The 24138-nt window shown below is 38.9% G+C and overlaps 1 protein-coding gene, 1 long non-coding RNA gene and 1 pseudogene across 2 annotated transcripts in view; 2 read left to right on the top strand and 1 right to left on the bottom strand.

The window, feature by feature from the left end:
• LOC115666947 (probable leucine-rich repeat receptor-like serine/threonine-protein kinase At3g14840) overlaps positions 1-24138 on the top strand; it is a 64564-nt gene that overhangs the window by 3534 nt on the left and 36892 nt on the right. The gene's annotated exons all lie outside the window — the stretch shown is intronic.
• LOC115681221 (probable leucine-rich repeat receptor-like serine/threonine-protein kinase At3g14840) lies at positions 1260-22877 on the top strand (annotated as a pseudogene).
• Positions 16742-24138, bottom strand: part of LOC130139661 (uncharacterized) — a 40816-nt gene continuing 33419 nt past the window's right edge. Inside the window, exon 3 of the long non-coding RNA XR_008817775.1 lies at positions 16742-16764. This is a non-coding gene — a long non-coding RNA (uncharacterized LOC130139661). The remainder of the gene's footprint in view (positions 16765-24138) is intronic.

Here is a 24138-nt window from a genome sequence, read left to right as displayed (position 1 = left end):
TACCAAAATCCGAGATCATGATCATGAAAAGAATATTGTCATTGGAAGAACAAAACGAAAAGAGGGCAAAAAGGCTTTACTCAATTCTAGATGGAATATCAATTCGAGGAAGACTTGGGGTCGTCTCTCTCACTTTCACACCCCTCTCGCTCGCTCTCACATACGGATAGTCATGGCCACGGTTCGGAACCGGCCGGTTCCGGTTCGTGGCCATGTCCGAACCGGAACCGGCCGGTTCCGGTTCGTAATTTAAAAATTTTAAAAATAAATTATGAAATAAAAAAAATAATGAATTATAAAAATATGAAATAATGAATTATTCAATATAAATTATAATCAAAATGAAAATTATAGGTTCCCGGTCGGAACCGGGAACCGAACCGGTAAGACCGGTCCTTTAATTTTAGAACTAGGAACCGGACCGGCAAATCATAGAACCGGGAACCGGACCATTGGTCCGGTCCGGTTCTAGGCGGTCCAATGGAACCCTTTGCTCTTAACTAGCAAAGGATCGTAACCACAAAATGCATACAACTTCACATGCTCATGGCTTGGCTTGGGTTTTATAAACAACCCCTTTGATGGTCTCTTCATTCCCATTCGATGTGGGACTCTTGGCATTTGCATGAAGACAAGCCAAGAGTCTCACATTGAAGGTGTTCAAGGCAAGCCGAGAGTCCCACATCGATTGGGAATGAAGAGACCATCAAAGGGGTTGTTTATAAAACCCAAGCCAAGCTTTGTAATTAGAGTTCAATACACTCAAGCCAAGCATTGTAATTGGAGATCAATGCACTTACAATGCATGGCAATTAAAGTTCAATTTGTTTTATAAAAAAAAATTAAATAATGAATTTTTTTTTAAATATTAAATTTTTTTTTTTAAAAATAATTTGGAACCGGAACCGGAACCGCCGGTTCCGGTTCAAAAATTTTGGAGCCGGAACCGGGCCCGTAGGCCACGGGCCGGTTCCGGTTTCGAACCGCGGGCCCGGTCAATGGGCCGGGCCCGGGTTTGACCGGGCCGGTTCCGAGCCAAAACCGGCCCATGGCCATGACTACATACGGACGTCCAAGAGCGAAAGTCTACGTCCCCTCTCCCGTCCCTTTTTGTGCATAAATGCATGAAGTTGGACCACTCACCAAAAAGTCTACGTCCCCTCTCCCGTCCTTTTTTGTGCATAAATGCATGAACTCACCTTACAATCATCTCTCTCTCTCTCGCTTAGCCAAGTTTTGCCATGGCAGACTCCGGTTGAAGAGCGTGAGATCGATCTCTCTCTCTCTCTCTCTGGGTTGAACTTGAGACTGAAATGATGTTGAATCTCTTCTCGGCTCGACCTCTCTTCTCTGCGCTCGTCCTTCTCTGCGCCATTCACTTTGTTGCTGTCTCCACTCTTCTGCCCGATGATGAAGGTGAAACAATCGAAAAGAACCCCACTAATCTTGTATTGCTTTCTCACTGTTCCTTTTCCTTCTTCTGGCTTTGGCTCGAACGTGTAACGCCATATTGACCTCGTTTGTGCTTGTTTTGCATGAGATATTGCTGTCTCTTTGACTTGTTGGCTCTTTATCCTTTGCAGTGGATGCGTTGAGAGAAATAGGAGAGACATTAGGGAAATCGGACTGGGATTTCAACGCAGATCCATGCGGTGTAGAGGGTGGATGGGGTGACAACAAAGTGATCGGTGCAACTACCAACGCCGTCACATGCCAAAATATCACCGACGCCAACAATAACACCGTTTCCCATGTCGTCAGCATGTCTCTCTCTCGATTTCCTATATTTTACGATCATAGATTCCTAATTAGAATTTGATATCAATCAAGCGATCGTGCACCAATCTTTTATCTCTTTATAGAGTCATAGCTGATGTGGTAAACACTGAACCGGTTCTCTTTGCACCATATATTTGTATTTTATTGAAAAAATTGGCCTATTTTTGTGTCGAAAATGCATTGACGATACATAAATCATTTATCATATTAAAATTATTCATGAGGTAATTATGAGCATAATTTTAATTTCTCACGATATGATTATCTAAATTTTCATAGTTTTAATTAATACAATCACATGTTATGTGCTTAACATTTATTATAATCATATATGAGTTATTAAAATACAAACAAATGTTTGACATTATAAATTATATTTTTAGTGATTAATGGGAGTGTTAAACTCAAAAATCATGATTGAATATCAAAGTGATAATTGTTATATTCCCTCTTACTTTATGTTTAGGGGTAATTTGAGAATTCCGATGCTATTCTCTTCTTATTAAATATGTCATTCATGTAAGCAAACAATGTGATCAACGCAATTACATTACGGCCTTAATTCAGTGCTGTAACTAAATAAGCTTATGGATTTGCCATGGATGGCAGGGTTGTGCTTGGAGTGATGCATGCTTTTCACATAAGCTATATATTCATTTGCTTAAACAAAACCTTCCTCTTTTGAGGCAATTTTCGAAAACTTTTGTTTTTCAATTAGAATCGATTGATATGTAGATGTATATAGCCACTTTTTAACATCATTTTGATGCCTTGCTTTAAGTAAAGATAGAACGAGCCCTTTTGTCTTGTGAAAACAGAGTTCTTAGGAATCAGTCTCTCCCCGGAGCTCTTCCGCCTCGACTGTTCAGATTGCCTTACCTCCGAAACTTGTAAGCCTCTCCATTATCCTCCGCCTCCTCCTTCTTCACAAGCAACATCATCATCATCATCTCTCTTTACAGTGATGTCACCCGCAACTACTTGAACGGCACTATTCCTAAAGAATGGGGCTCTACGAAGTTGGTCAACATGTACGTGCTCTGTCTCTCTGTCTCTCTAACACACACACACACACACACACACACACAAACAAACTCACTACGGCACACAAACATAGAGATGCGGGTGTATCTTCTATTGATTGGGAAAACGTGATAATGTTGGTGTAGTTCTGTAGTTATAAACCGATTGACTGGTCCAATCCCGAAGGAGCTGGGAAACATATCCACGCTTCAGGAATTGTAAGTGATCACTCAGTCCACCACTCGCGTTTGGCTTCTTCGTTGTTTTAAATTGGATTGATGTGGAAGATATTACCTCTCTTCTGCTCAGAAATGTTGAGAGCAATCAGCTTTCTGGACATCTTCCTCCAGACCTGGGGAACTTGTCCCAGTTAATTCAATTGTGAGTCTCTTGATGCAAATCTCTGCATTAGGCATTTAATACTTATTGGCTGGTCATTTTGTATCTGGTGGGGGATCAATTGGAGCGATCTGTTGAGAGATCGGCGTTCAAGTTCAATTAACCAATGAGATATCATGGGGTTTTCTTGTTCAGGCAAATTACTTCAAATAATTTCATCGGGGAACTGCCTCAAACATTTGTTAGATTGACGACATTGCAGGACTTGTTAGTTCCCAGTTTCCACAGACTCTGCTAATATTTTGATACTACTATTCTTTTTTCTTCATATGAATCTTATTGTTTAATGCACTGTAGGAGACTTGGTGATAATCAGTTCACTGGAAGGATACCTGATTTTATTCATAACTTGACAAATCTCAGCAAACTGTAAGGTTTAATGCTTCTTCACCTTTTACGTCGGTCTATGTAGTTATACCTTCAGGAAAATTCAATCTATTAATTGTACCATCAGGTTTATTCAAGCAAGTGGATTGCAAGGGCCAATTCCCTCTGGAATTGCACTTTTAGAGAAACTGTCCGACCTGTCAGTATGGAGTTTTAGCATTTTAGTTTGATCTCTCTTTCCCTAAGATGGTATCAATCTAATACGGTTCCGTATTTGATTTTGACATGCAGGAGGATAAGTGACCTCAATGGAACCGAGTCCCAAATTCCACGTCTTAATAGATCAAATATCAAGACATTGTAAGACCACTACTCCTTCACAAATAGTTTAGGGAAAATGAAACAGACGTTCCCTGAACTTTGGCCCAATATATAATGTCGCTCTCAAATTTTAATTTGTCTATTGTGGTCCCTGAACTTTTGCTTAATGTGCAGTGTCGTCCCTAAACTTTCAATTTTTCAATGTGGTATTTGAACTTTTTGTGTATGTTTAATTAGTATTTGGATTATATGAAAATATTTAATGTTGTGCCTGAACTTGAATTAATGGAAGGATAACAATAGATATTTTCATGTAGTCTAGGGACTAAATTTAACATTTATCAAAAGTTCAGAAATCACGCTGAACAAATTATAAGTTCAAGGACAACATTGCACATTGGATTAAAGTTCAAGGACCAAATTGAACATTCAGGGATGACATTGCACGTTAGGCCAAAGTTCATGGACCATTTGTGTCTTTATTCCAATAGTTTAGTTTATGCAAAAGAGCCAAATCGTCTCAGCAATGTGACAATATTGGCTTTTTTCCTCACAGGATTCTTAGGAGCTGCAATCTCATAGGAGAGCTACCTGATTATCTAGCAGAAATGACAAATTTAAATATATTGTGAGTGGAAATCGACTTCCCCCTTTGCCTATTCCAAGCAGAACAAATAGTCTTACCCTTAATGAGTGAAATTTCTACTAGTTTTCGTTTAAGATGCCTTGAACGTCAGCAGTGCCTTACTCGCTTCAACAGTGTCTTGATCTTTTCTGTTGATATTGCTGAATTGTGAATTGTGATGTGGCATTTAAGTTTCTGGTGATCGTGGCCTCTGCTGTGGAATATACAGTTTTTCACAGAAGCGTGTGGACTGTTTCTCTTTTTGTTCACATTATTTCCAGGAATAGAAACCACAAGAATTCTTACCTTGGTTGTGGTCCCCATTTTGTCTAATGTACTTTGCTTTGATTTTTATCTTCACTTCGTAAGAGCATTGATGCAAAACAGGAGGCTTCTGGTGGTTGATTGTCTGGAAACTTACCTTCTAATGGTTTACATTAATCTCAGCCCCATATTATCTCAGTGAAGTTTTATGCTCGATTGTTGAGTATTTGTCAGCCATAACATTCTCAGTTTGAACGAGAGCATGGCTTCAAATGCATCTCTATACAAGTCAATTCTCCTTATGCATCTGGTCATCTTTATATGATTTTATAAATGCTACATTTTAACAGCAATTTTTTGCCATTCTCTCATCATCAGCCATCCACACTTATTTTGTTTCTCTGACATTCTGAATAACAGAATTTCTGTGGTTATGCTATGGCTTATCACATACTCCATTCCTTTTTCTTTTCTTTTTACGTTCGACTTGGTTGTAATTTCTCCATCATTAATTATGTTGGACTGCAGAGCCATGCTTTCCTGTTTTTTGAAATCCTCACTTTGCTTTCTATTTTTTATTCGCTCAAGCTGATATTATATGTTCCAAGCACCCTAGTATTGAGTCGTCGTTCCTTTAAGAAGAAAATCTGTTCAATAAATTATGATTACCCTTGGATTTGGTCCTATTAAATAAATGGAATCTCAAATTTGAACTATAATATGTTGCATTCCTCGGGATGCATTCAATTTAGTGCCCGAATATAATTTCTATTTAAAAAATTGAAATTTCCAAGTTGTAAATTTGATTTACGGAGTTTTCTATATTTACAGCATATGACCAACTTGATGGACATGGATATTATGCGATAAATGCCTTTGGAAACGAATGTCTATTAGAAGGCATAGGCTCTAGGCAGTTGACCAGTATGTCTAAACATCTGAACTGGACTTGTATGTTCATTGATGTTGTCTGTGTTTCTACAATCCTCCCAAGTATCCTCAAAGAGTGTCTGGTGGGAGTCAATCAAAACTCTTTTCTCATCATACTTGTTTTGCAGAGACCTCAGCTTCAACAAACTGAGTGGCACAATCTCTAGCTCCTTCGGAAATGTAAACTATCTGTAAGTACTTTGATGCTGAACTTAGGCTTCTTCTTCGTACTTTGGTATAAGAATCTAAAATCTCAAGTTGTTCCAATGGCCAAGCTATAGGCAACTCTTACCATAAAGTAGTTGAACTATCAATAGAACTTAGACTGCAATAATGTGTCCAGTTTATAACCCTCAATGTCCTCGTGTCGTGAATGCTTATTGTTTCACCATCCAGATTATACAATGATTTGGGTTATGAATCTATGATTATTGTTAACTAATTTTTCTGGTTGGACTCTAGTCTTGGAGCAGACATAGGTCGATGATGTTCTGTTGCTTAAAGAGCATGATTCACAAGTTTAGTAGAGCATGATTCTAGTCTTGGAGCTAAACATAGATCGATCTTAAGAGCATGATTCACTAGTTTCAGTCGAGTTACTTGTTTACGCTGGTAGAGTTAAATGGATCATTGTTACTTGAGTATTTGATAGTTGTATGTGTATGCGCTTAATGTATGTCCTGTGCTCCTATTTTGTTATGCATAGGAGATTAAAGATAGCAAAAGTCTTAGGCTCTCTATTTGGTTCTTTCCACAACAATGGGCCTAGATTGTTTAGAAGGTCTGCGGATAGGACCTTGATGTCGTGTCCCTAGTTTTGAAAATGCTAAGAAGCTATAGTCTTAAGCTTCTTGTACTGTTTAACATTGGCACATCTTTTCATCTTTTTGCCTGACGATTGACTATTTTACAACAACACATCTTCCTTAACCATTTGTTTTATGTCTTAGAAGGGCAAAAACTTTATGGTGAGGAAATAATTAGTAAGTGAGTGTCATGGGCTGAAAGTTTCCCAGCAGAGGACGATCCCCGACGGCACTTGATGAGCCAAGAACACTGGGTCAACCTTCCCTAAATAGATTGTTCCCGTTGATAGAGTGACGAATTGCATTCTCACACCGAATCGTATCACGCCCAATTCAGTTTAGGCATCCAGTCCCTCAAGCAGGACATACTGATCACTTTAGCAAAACTTCTTTTGCCCTGCCATGGCTAGCCATGGCCATCATCATGCATGGAAAACCAACCTGGCCTTCAGAGAGCCTCTGAGATGATAATCATCCGATTCCTAGATTTTTAGACCAAACACCTTGACGATTATCTCACGAACCAGTTGTATCTACTGTTTTGTATCTCTCACTCTTCACCCCTGATACCACAAAGCCCCACTTTTTAGCCCACAAGGGTATGGGAGAATTCGGATTGTGACACTCTCCCCCTCCCAATTTCCGCAACACCTTTGTTGTGCGATATTCTGTCGCTTCCTTGAAGAACCTATCCCTGCCACTCCCTTGGGACTTACGTGAATGGAAAACGCTCACTTAACACAATAGGCCACTCCAATCCATCGACTGCTTCTTCCTATCAAAGCTGTTAGCGAATCTCTAATCACTTGTGCTCTCCCGAGTCAACAACTGTGGTTCCCGAGCCAACCCTTGGTGGCGCTGTCTTTCACCAATTGGGCTTCTCTTGCTTTTAGCAAACTAACGGAGGTTTCTCTTCTTGTCGGAAACATGGCAACTTATCTCTTCTTGGCATCCGCCTATACAGTTTGGCAAACCTGCTCTGGTACCACTTGTCATGAGTTGAAAGTTTCTTGAGTATGAGCCAGTGTGGTGCTTGATAAATTGAGAACTCTAGGCCAGCCTTCCCTAAATAGATCATTCCCGAGGACAGTATGGCAAATGACATCTTTATTTTGAATCGTATGATGCCCAGTTCAGCAAGAGCATCTAGTCCCTCAAGCAAGACCTACATATCACTTCAACACAACAATTGGTTTCGGCCTACTATGGCCATTATAAGGAGAAAGGCATTAGCTCTCGACTAGTTTGTGCACCGGAGACCAGACATGCCTTAGGAGATTCTCTAAAATGATAATCATCCCATTCCTAGATTTCTAGCACAAACACCCTTACGCTATTCCCACCAATTAGTTGTATCAAACCTTCTACTTTCTCACTCTTCACCTTGACACTACAAAGCCCCAATTTTCGGCCACATAAATATGGGAGAAATCGGACTATGACACTAGTACAATAGTATCCTTCAATATCAGTTGGTGTTTGCGGAAGCGTGAGTTAATTTTTGGTGAGTGTGTGCAAGTGGATGTGCGTGAGTTCTTCACGCAACAATCAGGCAAATGGACAAAGGTTGACAGGAATTGGCAAGGGAATGAAGGTACAAAGGAAATGTTTATTAAATAGTTTGAGTATTACAAGAGGAGGACGTGTGTGCGTGTGATAGTTGATATACTAATTGTTATTTCCTAGGCTGATCGTCCTTCCCTAATTATAGGCAAATTTCACCGACTATGGAGCCAACAATTTTAGACTTTTTACAGATTTTTTGTCCTACAATTTTTTACTTCAACAACCGACTCTTCAAGAGTTTTTTCTGCAAATATTGACAATTTGGCCACCGCCTAAGACTTTTGCAGCTAGCTTTTCTTGCTTCCTACGTTGGACTAGAGAATTCTAGACAAAAATGGGTCAACAATTCAACACTCCTCCTTGATCCATTTTTGTGTTACTCTAAGCATGCTTCTTAACATCTCGAACTTGACTAGTGGTAGTGCTTTAGTGAATATGTCCGTGACTTGATCTTCGGTCTTGCAATATTTGAGCTCGATCTCTCCATTATTTTGCACTTCACAGATGAAGTGATATTTGATGTCTATATATTTGGTTCTTCCATGGAAGACAGGATTTTTTGATATGGCGATCGAGGACTTGTTGTTGCAATATATCGGAGTCGATTCCTTCTGTGCTTCTCCAATGTCTTCTAGAATTCTTCGAAGCCATATTGCTTGACCAGTGGTCGTAGCAGCCTCGATGTATTTAGCTTCTGTAGTAGATTGTGCCATTGAGTCTTGTTTTTTGGATGTCCATGAAAATATTCCAGAACCCAGTGTAAATGCATAGCCTGTGGTGCTCCTCCTGTCATCAGCTGATCTTGCCCAATCGCTATTAGTGTAGCCAATGAGCTTATCCATTGCACTTGGGCGATACCAAATGCCGTAGTTTGTAGTTCCTCGTAAGTATCTTATAATTCTTTTAGCAGCTCCAAAGTGTATTTGCCTCGGACTCTGCATGAATCGTGATAGTAGACTTGTCGCGTACATGATATCCAGTCGTGCAGCTGTGAGATATAGTAGACTGCCAATCAAGCTTCTGTAGAGGGAGGCGTCAGCTTTTTCTGCTCCATCTTCCTTTAGTAGTTTCTCATTTGTCACGAGCGGTGTTGCAACTGCATTGCAATAGTTCATCTTGAATTTCTTAAGGAGATTCTCAGCATATTTCTTCTGCGAGATAAAGACTCCTTCATTTTGGTCGATCTCAATGTTGAGAAAGTAGTGCATCAAGCCCAAGTCCGTCATCTCGAATGTCTTCATCATTTCTTCTTTGAATTCTTGAATCATCTTCTCATTGTTCCCTGTATATATGAGATCATCCACATACAGAGAGACGATGAAAGTGTCTAACTTACCGTGGGTCTTGATGTAGAGCATTGGCTTGCTCATGCTCCTCTTGAATCCTTGCTTGGTGAAGTATTCATCTATTCTGCTATACTACGCTCGTGGTGCTTGCTTTAACCCGTAGAGGGCCTTCTTGAGCTTGAGGACTTTTTCTTCTTGGCCTTTGATGGTAAAGCCTTGTGGTTGTTCCACATGTATTTCTTCTTGAAGATATCCATTAAGGAATGCGGACTTTACATCCAGTTGATAGATCTTCCATTCTTTTTGAGCTGCTAGAGCTATAAGTGCACGAATAGTATCAAGACGAGCAACAGGAGCGAAAGTTTCAGTATAGTCGATACCTAGTTGTTGCAAGTATCCTTTCGCCACGAGTCTTGCCTTATGATTCTGAATAGATCCATCTGCATTGAGCTTCGTCTTGTAGACCCGCTTAAAGCCAATAATTTCTTTGTCTTCGAGGCGATCAACGAGCTCCCACGTTTCATTCTTCTCTATCATCTTGATTTCTTCCTTCATAGCTTCAATCCAAACTTCTTCTTTGCCAACCTCTTCATAGTTCTCTAGTTTTAAAGCTGCAAAGTTGCATGTTTCATTAACTTTTCTAAGAGATTTTACCCTTAGAATTGGAGACTCCGGAGTAGAGTCTTCCTGCGTCACTCTTGGAGAGGATGGTGGTGTTACAATGTGAGTGGTGGATTCGGACGCTTCACCTTCTTCTTGTGTAGTTGATTCCTCACGTGCTGGTAGTCTGTCTGGCAAGGTGACATACTTCTTCTCGATCTTCTCCTCCTCCCAGTTCCAGGCGGCATTCTCATCAAACTCGACGTCTCGACTGATCATGAGCTTTTTAGTTCTTATGTTGTAGACCCGATAGCCTTTTGATTGGTCACTGTAGCCGAGGAAGATTCCTTTTTCCGTCTTCTCATCGAGCTAGCTCCTTTTTTGAGCAAGAATGTGGATGTAGCATATACAGCCGAAGACTTTGAGATGCTTCACCGAAGGCTTCCGTCCGCTCCATGCTTCGACTGGAGTTTTATTGTGAACTGCTCTAGTTGGACACCTATTTAAGATATACACAGCCGTGTAGACTGCTTCTGCCAGAACGAGTTGGGAATGCCTTTCTGCTTTAGCATAGACCTTGCCATCTCCATGACTGTTCTATTCTTCCTTTCTACTACTCTATTTTGCTCTGAGGCGTAGCCAACAGTTAGTTGATGATGGACTCCTTCGTCTTCACAGAATTTATTAAACTCCCTTGAGTTGTATTCCGTGCCTCTGTCGCTCCTTAGTACTTTGATTCTTTAGCCACTTTGATTCTCAACGTGGTTCTTGAATTTCTTGAAAATAGAGAAAATCTCTGATCTTTCTCGAAGAAAGTAAACCCACGTCATTCTAGTATAGTCATCAATGAAATTAATGAAATACTTATTTTGGCTGGGTGTTGGGGTCCTCATTGGACCGCATTTCCAACGGTCTTTTTGCTCTCCATGCATTTCCAAATGGGAAGGACTGCTTTTGTTGTTTTTCAAGAAGACAGCCTTCACAAACATCTGAAATTTCTGTAATTGTTGGAAAGTCTCTCATCATATTTTTCTAATGGAGAATTTTTAGCCCAGCAAAGTTGAAGTAGCTGAATCTTCGATGCCATAACCATGAATCATCAAGTTGAGCTTTCATGGCTATATCTCTGACATAGTTCCATCGAATAGGAAAATTCCTATTCTCCATTTTAATAGAGGCAATAATATTTTTGTATTTATCATAAATAATGCAGGCATATCCTCTAAAGTATAGCAAATAACCACTTTGTATCATTTGGCCCACACTCAAAAGATTTTGTGCAAGACTGGGGACTAGATAAACAGTATGAATATATTTTGGGCCTTTATTTGTTTCAACGGTGATAGTACCTTTTCCTTTCACATCGACTAATTCGCCGTTGCCTAATTTCACTTGAGATTTCACCGACGTATCAATATTGGCAAATATAGATTCATTCCCTGTCATATGATTGCTACACCCACTATCAATGTACCACGTGTCATTTTTCTTATCATTTGCCGCTTCGCCTGCGTAGAATGTGTTGTCTTCAATTTCTTTTTCTTCAACATATTTGGCTCGATTATTTGTTTTCGAGTGACAATATTTTTCTATGTGGCCATATCTTTTACAAAAGTGGCATTGGGATTTATTTTTAAACCCAATCTTTCTCCAGATGATTAGTGTTCTTGCAAATACCACAAGGTGGATATTTTTCCCTTTTGAGTAGTTTCTCCTCCTCTTTTATTTTTCCAAGAGCCCCTTCCTCCATTTTTAGATTGATGATATCGTATGTTTATTTTAGACTGAAAGGCACTTTCAACTGAATCTTCATCTTGTGCCATCAACTTTTCTCATGTGCTTCTAGAGAGCCAATTAATTAATTCACTTACTGACAGGGTAGTCAAATCCTTAGTTCCTTCTATAGTGGTGACAATAGGATTGTATTTTCTAGTAAGTGAAACCAATATTTTTTCTACAACCCTTTGGTCAGTAATTTCATCTCCATAGGCTCTCATTTTATTGACTAGTTCTTTTAATTTTCCACAATATTCTTGAACAATCTCATTTATTTTCATTTTAGAATTCTCAAATTCCCTTCTCAGTGTTTGAAGCCGAATAGTGCGTACCTTTTCTGATCCTTGGAATTCTTCTCGCAGTATCTCCCAAGCCTTCTTTGCCATCTTTGCTCCAATTATCCTCGGAAATACTGTTTCCGAGAGTGCTTGCTGAATAACACATAACGCCCTTGCGTCCTTTTGTAGTTGATCCTTCAGAACGCTTGCACCTTCTTGCGGAGCCTCATAACCCTTTTCTACGATGTCCCACAAATCTTGGGCCATCAAGAAAGTAGTCATTTTAATGCTCCAATAGTCATAGTTATTCCCATCGAAAATAGGAATGGGAAATGAGGATGAGGCAGCGTTAGCCATAGGTTAGTTGTTGGATAGTTGGATGGGTAGTTTTAGGACCGGGTGGTTCGGACAAACGCCCAATACCAACAAAAAACGTAGCTCTGATACCACAGTTGGTGTATGCGGAAGCGTGAATTAATTTTTGGTGAGTGTGTGCAAGTGGATGTGCGTGAGTTCTTCATGCAACAATCAGGCAAATGGACAAAGGTTGACAGGAATTGGCAAGGGAATGAAGGTACAAAGGAAATGTTTATTAAATAGTTTCAGTATTACAAGAGGAGGACGTGTGTGCGTGTGATAGTTGACACACTAATTGTTATTTCCCAGGCTGATCGTCCTTCCCTATTTATAGGCAAATTTCACCGACTATGGAGCTAACAATTTTAGACTTTTTACAGATTTTTTGTCCTACAATTTTTTACTTCAACAACGGACTCTTCAAGATTTTTTTTCTGCAAATATTGACAATTTAGCCACCGCCTAAGACTTTTGCAGCTAGCTTTTCTTGCGTCCTACGTTGGACTAGAGAATTCTAGACAAAAATAGGCCAACAATTCAACAATTCTGCTTTCTCACTCTTCACCTTGACACCACAAAGCCCCAATTTTCAGCCCACATAAATACGGGAGTAATCGGACTTTGACACTAGTACAATAGTATCCTTCAATATGTTTGGCTTTTTATGCTTGTGTTATGGTAATGTTTCTCCATGCACTCCAAGTTTTACAAGGACCTAGTTTTTCCTTTGTCATTGATTTCCTTTATCTTTCATCTCTAGCTGAAGCTTTATATTGTTATCAAGACTTAACTGATTTTTTTTCTACACCACTAGTAATTAAATGCTTTTTAATTGCTAAATGATGTGTTTTTGAGGTATAACTTAAAAATAATTATAGTTTGTGCGTAAAGTACATGAGGAACTGACTCAATCAAATAATCTTGCTTAGCTATCTGACTGGAAACCAATTGACTGGAGCAATCCCCGATTGGATCCTGGACAGTGGAGACAATGTGTAAGCTTTGCTGCCTGAAGAAAATGTCTGTTTAATTATGAATTTGCTTCTAGCTCTATCCTGCTAAAATTGTCCTGCGATTAGCAACTATGCATTCCCATCTTGCATCTTTATGGATTATAGCCTATGGAGATAAATGGAAACATCATAACTACCTTACTCCTTGTTGGGATCTGTTAATTGGAAAGTTATATGTAAGACGAGACTGAATTGTATGGTACACATGAAAGAGTATAAAGTGGATTTTCTTGGAAGTGCCAAGTTTGCCCCACTTTCGCCTATACAAAAAGCTGTTCCCAGCTCTAGATCTTTTTCAAACCTCTTGGAAGGATACTCTTTGAAAGTTTGTCTAACGCATCACCCGCACAATATGATTAGTTGCTTGGGCTATTGATTGCTGATAACAATGTTTCTGTGGGTTTGTGTAATTGAGAAACTCCGCAACCATAATGAATGTATCCAGGAGAAAGTTGATATTATTTTATGGACGTAAGAACGAAGTTCTTATGAGGTAGTTTTGACATTTAAATTGTGGTGTGGATTTTTTCTTATAAGAAGATGCGACTTAGAAGCCATTGGAATCACAGTTCTATTATTGCCTCTTTGTATTATATGTCATGACTGTTATACTCTCACAGGGTAAAAATGTATCTATGCACTCCAACTAGTTCTAAAGTCTCTGTTCACTTCAATTAGTCTTTCTCCTTTTAATAATTTAAGATAAGATATCTTCAATTAAGATAAAATATTACTTACTCACCTTGTCATGTTTTCATCTTTCAACTTGCCTTGCCTGTCCATATGTTGCAAACGGTCTACATCTTTGTACATAATAGTTATTTGATGGAATGACTTTCAGTGTATTCTTCAAATTGATGAGATTTTTTAAACGGTTGACTATTTCTCTGTGTAGTGATCTATCATACAACTCCTTCACTGCTGGAGGTTCAGAATGTCAAAACAAATCTGTGTATGTACTACTTCCTTCAGTCTAAGTCTGGGGATCCCCTCAAATGCGCAGTTATGAGTTGCTTATAATCCTGTATGTGAACACAATATCCATTTCTCTACTGAATGTTGATTTTGCCTTTTCTCTACAGCAACTTGTTTGCAGGCTCGGCACTTAATAATATGTATGTCTACGATTAAACTTTTCACAAAGAGACTTGGATTTTCCAAGGACCTGCATTTTAATTGTCTATGTATGTAGCATTTAACTTCATTCAGAATGATGATGGTTATAACATTAAAATCTTTGCTGACTTGCTCAGAACCTTATATTCTGCCTCAAGTGGACTTGTCTCATGTTTGAAAAATCACCATTGTACAAAAAGTAAGTTGATCTGCTGTATATCCTATCATTATCATCAGATCCTGATATTGCATCATACTCTATGTCTTTTCTCATCAAATTTATCTCCTTGTCAACTCTCCTATTGGTTATTGTGTCAATCTTTGTTATTTAATGCATAATTGCTCTAAAAATTTCAAAAGCCGCCTCTGTGAAATAATGTGGTGCTCATAAACTCGGGAGTTTCTATGTAATTTTTCAAAAGGGAATGCTTGTTTATTTAGTGTGTCTGGGCTCCAAAAAAAAAAAAAAACTTGATTTTTCTGTGACTATTTCTTTACTCCAACCAGGTCAGCATAACCTCTTCATAAATTGTGGTGGGAGCGAAGTAAAAATAGGAGACAACAAATACAATGGTGATATAGCGCAGCCTACACCTTCAAGTTTCTTCCTGGGGGATAACTGGGCCTACAGTAGCACTGGTCACTTCCTTGATGACTCCAGGAATATAGATAACTATATAGTTGAAAATGCATCCAGACTGTCCATGAATAATGCCCAACTTTATATGAACGCACGATGTTCTCCTATCTCTCTAACTTATTATGGTTTTTGTCTGATGAATGGACCCTACAATGTAAGCCTTCATTTTGCGGAGATAGTGTTCACAGGCGACAAAACTTATAGCAGCCTTGGAAGGCGAGTTTTTAATGTTTATATACAGGTAACTTTTGGGCATTATGTAGTGCCGGTTCTAATATGTAAAGCATATAAATCATTCAATATGTTATGGTTGGGAAGTTTATCTAAATATCTCATATTTGCAAATCATTATCTTTTTACAATTTGTACATTCTATTGAGACTGAAAGTTTCACTTTGTTCTGTATGGAGACACTCAACTTGAACCAGATTAATAACATCATTTCAGGGAAAATTGGTGCTGGAAGATTTCAACATTGAGATTCACGCAGGTGGAGTCGGAAAGGCGGTCATAAAAAATTTTAGCGCCACAGTGTCCAATGGCACTCTGGAGATACGCTTCTATTGGGCTGGGAAAGGAACCCAAAATATACCTACCAGAGGATTCTATGGTCCCCTTATATCTGCTATCTCCGTCAATCCTAGTATGCAGACAGACACTTCCATGTTTCACTTTGTGCTTCTCCGTTGAGAAAGTTACTCATATTCATGTTGAACAAAATACCCTATCTTGTCTTTCACCAGAAGTCATCAATAGGATGTTCAGTTACTTGGTTTGGTTGCAAATGGCCACTGTTGGGTTCAGGTCATTGGCTTATGTTACAGTAGATCAGATCAATTTCCACAGTAGCTGACTAGGATCTATAATTTTTCTCTTAAGAGGCGAAAATTGGTCAGATTTTGCTTTGTTTTCTTTCTATCTGAGCATGTTTTCTCTGTGTATCTTCAATCCTTCTATTCAGACTATGAAATGATAGCCTCGTTTGCTTTTCTGCTATGGATAATGACCATTGCACCTGTATTATATAGTACAGCCTCGAGAATGAAAAGTAGATTATTTTTTTCTTTTTCGTAATCCCTTTGTATTTAGTATTCGTGTTCCAAAGATGATACTTCCTGTGCTCATTTTTATCTTATAGTTTCTGTAGAGTATTCTGAGCGGTTTTCATTTTTTTTTTTTTATTCTCAATTAGTGTGCTGTCCCATCTATTGTTTTCTGTGTTCACTAAGAAGATACAGATATTTTTATGCATTTATGTCTACCCCATTTAACCAAATAGTTTTGCGTAAATATTTGTGTTCTTTCTTCATCAGACTTTGAACCCCCAGAAGAGCCGGCCAGCTCACGAGAGTCAGCCAGCATATCTGCTGGCACAGTGGTCGGGATTGTGGCTGCTGTAGTTTTTATTTTTTTCCTTATCCTGGTTTTCCTTTGGTGGAGAGGATGTCTTGGACGCGAAGATAAAATGGCACAAGGTAGTTGCTTACCTGGAATCTCTGTTATTTAGTTCACATATAACTGTCAAGAAATATGAGAATGTTATGCACTCTGAATACATTTTCCCCTTTCCATATTCTGGTGGGGGAGAGGGGTAATCACATTGCATCATTTATATTTCAGCTTGATCACACAGTTGTGACTCTACTTCTTCTTCTTTCCTTTTCTGGTGGGTGAAGAGGTAATCACAATGCATCATTAATACTGCGACTAGATTACGCAGTTCATAGATTCATTTGGTTCACCCAATGGATGGCATTTGTGCTTTCCACTTGGAATTCCATTTGACACAAAGAGATAATAAATTATTATTAGGCCATAATAGAGCTAAAGTATCATAGATCCATTTGGTTCACCCAACGAAGGGATAGATAGTTATAGGGAGAGAATGTTAAATTGTTTCTCAGATGTGTGTACATATAAACCGGGCCCTCCTTGGGGGCACACTTGGCCAAATATATACTAAGTCTATGTTTCAAGACATTGAAACTAAAGGCCGGATCTTCGCATATATGAGACATTGAAACATACAAACCTTGCCTTGCATTTCCAAAGTGGGCTTTTTCTATGATTTTTTCTTTTCCTTCACTGCTAAATACCCTGAAGACATTCTCATTTTACTTTCCATAGTACATACTGCCAACCAATGCCAGACTTTCCTAGAAAATCAGTTTGAGGATGCTAAGATATTCAGTACTGAACTTGCTCAGATAACAATATTTCTGGTACAATTGAGAAGGAATTGCTACGTCTTTGTTAGATAGTGGATTACAAACTTAAACGTGGTGCAGATTTGAAGGGTCTAGAGTTGCAAATTGGTTCATTTACCTTGCGACAGATTAAAGCTGCCACAAACAATTTTGATGCTGCCAATAAGATTGGAGAAGGTGGTTTTGGTTCTGTGTACAAGGTATATAGGAAAATCCGTGCCCAACTTCCCCCAATTCCCAACAGAAAAGATCTGTAGAAAGCAGCAATCAATGTAACTGAATCTTCACAGCATAGATCTGATGCCAAAGTTCAATTGCAGGGTCTTCTGTCAGATGGCACCACTATAGCAGTGAAGCAGCTTTCATCCAAATCCAAGCAAGGAAATCGTGAGTTTGTGACTGAGATTGGGATGATTTCTGCTCTTCAACATCCACATCTTGTGAAACTCTATGGATGCTGCATCGAAGGAAATCAACTTTTGCTGGTTTACGAGTACATGGAAAATAACAGTCTTGCTCGTGCTTTATTTGGTAATTTGATATCACACTGTTCTTCACTGACTTCAACTAATGACACGGGAATAAAGTAGTTTTGATGTCTTTTGATACAATTGAAGGTCCTGAAGAATTTCAGTTAAAGTTGGACTGGAGGACAAGACACAAGATATGCGTGGGCATTGCCAGGGGCTTGGCATATCTTCATGAAGAATCGAGGCTGAAGATTGTGCATAGAGACATCAAAGCTACTAATGTTTTACTGGATAAGGATCTCAACCCTAAAATATCAGATTTTGGTTTAGCAAAGCTTGATGACGAGGACAACACACATATCAGTACCAAGATTGCTGGAACTTAGTAAGTTTCATGCTTTATGTTCCTGTTAACCTAATTTGGAGCCAGTGACAACATAAAAGCATGGAATAGAAACATTTAGTCTGATTTAAGAAAAGTGAGTTGAATGGAGCTTTGCGTTTGATTCATATCATTCCAAAGCACGGTACTCAACAAATGTAGCTTAACCACAAAGCTTTATGCCTGTCCCACCACTCTTCACGTTAATTAGGAAACAATGTTAATTATGTCACATAACCTACCATTAAGTAATGATACTCTGATATTGATTATTGACTCATGTATTTGTTAATTTGAATATAACTTAGTATTATAGGCAATAGAGCTAATTCGGGAAAAGTGCCAAAAAAGTCCTAAACCTTTTGCATTAGTGCCAATTTAGTCCTAAACCTTTTTTTGGTGTCAATTCAGTCATAAACCTTTTGCATTGGTGCCAATTTAGTCCTAAACCTTTTTTTGGTGCCAATTCAGTCCTAAACCTTTTAAATTGATGCCAATTCGGTCCTAAACCTTTTATTTTTGTGCCAATTTAGTCCTTCCGGCCAATTTTGACCGAATTTGCCGACGTGGACGCCTGTCGCGGTCACGCTATTGACGTGGAGCCGACGTGGACAACTTTAATATTATTTTAATATTTTTTTTGAAATTTTTTTTTCCTTTTTTTTCTTTTTTTTTCCTTTTTTTTTTTGGTCTCTCCCTCCTCCCTCTGGCCGGTCGCCGGTCCGGCGACCGGCCAGAGGCCAGAGGCTGGCGAGCTCGACCTCGCCGGCCACTGGGAAGGGCGGCCTCGCCCGGCGAGGGCGGGCCTCGCCTTGGTCGGGCGAGGCTCGACCTCGCAAATCCCGGCGAGGTCGGGCCCCGCCCGACCATGTCGAGGCTCGAGCCCTCGCCGGAGGCCGCGGCGAGGGCGAGCCTTGCCATGGTCGGGCCGGGCCCGACCTCACCGCGGCCTCCACGAGGGCTCGAGCCTCGCCTTGGTCGGGCGAGGCCCGACCTCGCCGGATCCGGCGAGGTCGCCGGGCGAGGCTCGACCACGCCGATCCGGCGAGGTCGGGCCTCGCCCGACAATGGCGAGGCTCGCCCTCGCCGCGGCCTCCAGCGAGGGCTTGAGCCTCGCCTTGGTCGGGCGAGGCTCGACCTCGCCAGATCTGGGAGGTCGAGCCTCGCCCGACCAAGGCGAGGCTCGCCCTCGCCAGTGGCCGGCGAGGTCGAGCTCGCCGGCCTCTGGCCTCTGGCCGGTCGCCGGACCGGCGACCTGCCAGAGGGAGGAGGGAGAGATCAAAAAAAAAATTGAAAAAAAAAAGATAAAAAAGGAAAAAAAATAAAAATTCAAAAAAATATTAAAATAATATTAAAGTTATCCACGTCGGCGCCACGTCAGCGCCGGTGACCGGCCGGCAGGCGTCCACGTCGGCAAATTCCGGTCAAAATTGGCCGGAAGGACTAAATTGACACAAAAATAAAAGGTTTAGGACTGAATTGGCACCAAAAAAAGGTTTAGGACTAAATTGGCACCAATGCAAAAGATTTAGGACTGAATTGGCACCAAAAAAAAGTTTAGGACTAAATTGGCACTAATGCAAAAGGTTTAGGACTTTTTTGGTACTTTTCCCGAGCTAATTCCCCTACGTTTCTGTTGTCTACACGCGGAAAAACATAAATAAGCATGTTCACATGTTTTAGACGTTTGCGTTGGCATGTGTGAAAAGTCAACTTGTCGATGAAAAGAATGTGATTAATTAGGGAAAAGATAAAACTGTAAGTTCGTTCTACAAACTCTAACATTAATTCAACAAAGAAGAACTATAGCATTAACAAATTTCCGTTATCTCAACAAACTTAGATAATCTAATACAATTTCTGGAAAGTTCATATCCTCCTACGCGAGATTTTACTCAAAAAGATTGATAATATCCTACCTGCTCCATTTACTACATAAGAACAATTCAAGATAAACATTGCTTATGTTAATTCAATGTGCCCCCTAATGTGTTCACTCGGACAAAAAGCTTGTGAAATTATTATGATACAATTATGATGCAATTCATTTTAACAACCTATATACGTAATTTAATTGTTTTTATTATGTTAACCCAATGACAATCAACTTAATGCAAAACAATTTAATGAACAACGACAACTACTGTATGTTAAAAATTTCAATATATATAATCTATATATCCTCCTTTGCATGAAAAACACAATTTTTAGTAAATATGTGTCACATGACATTGACATAGATGATGCACTTTCAAGTGAATTACTAAAAACTAAAACCAAAATATACAAAGCAAGCACGATGACAACAAAACTAAGAAGCTTTTCTGCCCCTAGGCTTGGCTTTAGCAATCCTCATACGGCTGCTGCCCATGTATTCACAGACCTTGGCTCAGCCTGTTTCCAACTCTTTTTTCGGTCGGAGAGCCTCTTTTCCAAGTTCTAAAGTCATATTTGTACCATGATAATTATATAGAACAACAATGGTCTTTTTTCTTTTTTTTGAAATATTCTCGGTAAATTCAATCAAAAAAAATTTTTTGCGATGCCCTTGTTTTTTCCTCTACTCTTGAGACCATAGCGTCACATTTAGGAATATATCTTTCTTTCGTATTTTAGGAATATTAAGTATGTGCTATTTTAGACAGTTACCTTGTTGCAAACACAAGCTCTTTTCTTGTTGTGCAGTGGATATATGGCACCGGAGTACGCAATGCATGGTTACCTCACTGACAAAGCTGACATCTATAGTTTTGGCGTGGTTGCCTTAGAAGTTGTTAGTGGCTGGAGCAACACTAGTTCCCAAAAAAAGGAGGAATGCTTTTATCTACTCGATTGGGTAATCAACTCTAGCATTCAAAAGTTGTCGATCATGATCATATCCATATTTAAATCTCTGCTTGTGCCGGTGGAAGGATGGATTAAAGAAGCGTGAGCATAGTATATAACTCCTCATATGTACTTTTAATGATTGCGAAGGAGCGTTTCAGTTATTAGCTATTGAAAACTGTTTAACGAATTTCAATGCCGTTAAGTGCAATTAGTCATTTCAAATTAATTTAATTCTTCTTATTATGTTGGTCTACGCTGAATTTGAAAGGAGAAAGTAATCCTTGCAATAGCCAGTCTATAGTGTTAATGCTCAAGACGTGCGACTTGGGGTGGGGGCAGTAACGGGTTAGTTTGGTTCTAAGAAATTGAAACTGTAACCTACATGGTGACACATTGAAACTCGAAACAGGGGCCTGCCTCCTGACCGAAGGAATCATGTAGATTTGTTTTTTGTTTTTTTTTTGGATTTGAAGAAAATTCTATTCCTTGAAATTTGGGGTCAAATTTTGGGGTAGTTCGGTTTTAGTCTTTATGTTTTTATGCTTGACATTCATACTCCCTGTACTTTCATTAGCGCCAAACAAGTCCTTCAACTACTATTGAATTCTGGCAATTACTGTTAAATTAAAAAGTTTCAAGACCATGTCTTGACCCAAATATCCATGAACTTTCGATTGAGGATAACTTTTTTCACATTCATATAATTGATTCCTTAAGTTAGATTTTGTTTTTCTTTGAGTATGCCAATCATTAGCAAAAACAATCATTAGTAGTCCCCGTTAAATCTAGTTATCACCTGAGTTGCATAATCAGGTATTTCTTGTTAGACTAAAATTGAAAGTAAAAGGCAATGAATGGTGTAAACCATTCAAGGACGAGTCTACTATTTCATCTCATGACACTGACAAATAATTCGTGCTGGTAAAACTCAATAAGAGTTGGTGATTTTAAAGCAGTGTTTGTAATTTTTTGGCAAACGGTTAGTGATGTTGGAGTTTACTAACTTTTATTTAAAATGGGTAAAAAAATCATGTTTGATCTGTATTGACTCATTCGATTCTTTTTATCCATTTATACCCTCTAACGAAGATGAAAAACTAGCAGGCACTTATCAACTGCCTTTGTCACGAAATTATCGAGGGATATAATATATTTCCTTCTTCCTGCTTTAGTATTTAGAGCATATTTTGCAACTGATCAGTACCTGAAGCTTGAAAGGGAAATATCTTCACTTTCCGTTTCTGTTTCTGTTTCTAGGCACGAGTTTTGAAGGAGAGAGGAAATTTGATAGATTTAGTTGATTGGAGGCTCGGTTCTCACTTTGACAAAGAGGAGGTGCTGGCATTGATAAAGGTAGCTCTGATGTGTACTAATGCGATTCCAGCACTCAGGCCGCCGATGTCATCTGTGGTTAGCATGCTTGAAGGCAAGGCTGTTGTTCCAGTGCTGGACTCTGAGGGCGCTATCATGACTGAGGAGAAAATTGAGGCCATGAGGAAGCATTTTAGAGGTGGCGAACATCAGGCGGTTGGTGAGAATATCACCAAGAGTATGTCCACTGAAGGGCCATGGACTGGAACCGCTTCGTCTGCATCTGGTAATGATATCTGTCCAATACTTCTGGATACTGATTTCTAGCAAAACAGAAAATAAGAAACAGTTTTCTGTGTTCTAAGTAAATTAGTTCTTGAAAGAACTAGGCGATATTTGGTCCTTTCAACGGAACTCTTAAATTTCGCTTTGAAGTTTCTCTTTCACTCACATCTGAAACTGAAGGTGCAGATAATAATAAGAAAACAGCGACTGTTATGCAGTGCAGTAATTATGTATTGTGAACTAATTATTGGGGAAAGGCAAAAGACAATTGCTTGTGGTTTAGTGGTTGTATTCGTGCCGTTTCTTTCAATATTGTTATTCGACCAAAGATGATGTTGCTACTTTTCCTCTTCAATCAATAGGATTCATATATTTGCCACATAAGTTCTCATATATTTTTTGTACAATTTTTCGAAACTTGAGTTTTATTTTAAATTTGGTGGGAAGGTAAAAAATGTTAGGATTCGGCACACAATCATAAAGAAATAGAAAGTAAAAGCGAAAAAAAGAAATCAAAACACAAGGTTTTTATCCCGATTCACATTTTAATCTGGGCTACGTCCAGCAGAGGATTTTACTATAATTCGCACATTGCACCTCTCTGTTACATCCCTTATACAAGATAAAGATAATATATATAGGCAACAGTAGATATTTATGGGTCAAAATCTAAATTATCAATAAAATACGAGTCCAAACTATAAAAGTCATATGGCTTCGCGAGAGCACTACCAGCTATGAACCCCTACCGGGGCAGCCCCCGAAACCCCTGCCTGCTCCTCGTCCTTTCCGGTAGACGGGACAATGATCCACGCCCCAAAAAAAAAGTTATTTGGAGTTTTAGAAGCCAAAACAAAGAAATTCGTGCACGGACACATGTATCTCCACGTGTCTGATCTACGTATATAATTCTTCTGGTATTACTTTTTAGTTAATTGTTGTTATCTCTGGACAAGTTAAAGAGCTTTTAAGAGCAGCTCAAGCAAGAGTCTATTTCGAATATATATATTCAATTTTCAGTGGGTGCTACACTTGTCAACATCGATAGAGACAAACTGTTTCGAATATATTCCATTTCGAATCTGTGCTAATGTACAAGCAAACCATTAATGAATGGGATATAGACTGAGGGACAAACTGTTTCGGATTCCACGATCGCACAACTCAATTATTGTTTGAAAGTCCTGAGATATTTATTAAAGTAGTGTTAATATCACGAAAAATTTTAAATTAATATATATAATAATTTTATTTTGAATTAATTGTTTATAATAAAAAATTTAAAATTAATATATTTACGATAAATTTATCTTAAATTAATTTTTTGATCACGAAAAATTCAAAACTGGTACACCTGTAACAATTTTATCTCGAACTAATTTTTTTATTATGAAAAACTTTAAAATGGTACACATATGACAATTTTACCTCAACTAATTTTTTGATCATCAAAAACCCTAAATTGGTACACTTGTGATAAATTTACCCTCCGTTAAATTAGATTAATATCACGAAAAATCACAAATTCGCAAACTTGTGACAAATAGA

The sequence above is a fragment of the Syzygium oleosum genome, unplaced genomic scaffold (genome assembly GCF_021117445.2).
Source record: "Syzygium oleosum isolate NSW1041296 unplaced genomic scaffold, Sole_v2.1 Sole_v2.13, whole genome shotgun sequence".
NCBI lineage: Eukaryota > Viridiplantae > Streptophyta > Magnoliopsida > Myrtales > Myrtaceae > Syzygium > Syzygium oleosum.
The sequence above is the reverse complement of the archived record's forward strand: the minus strand, read 5'-3'. Positions and strand labels throughout refer to the sequence as shown.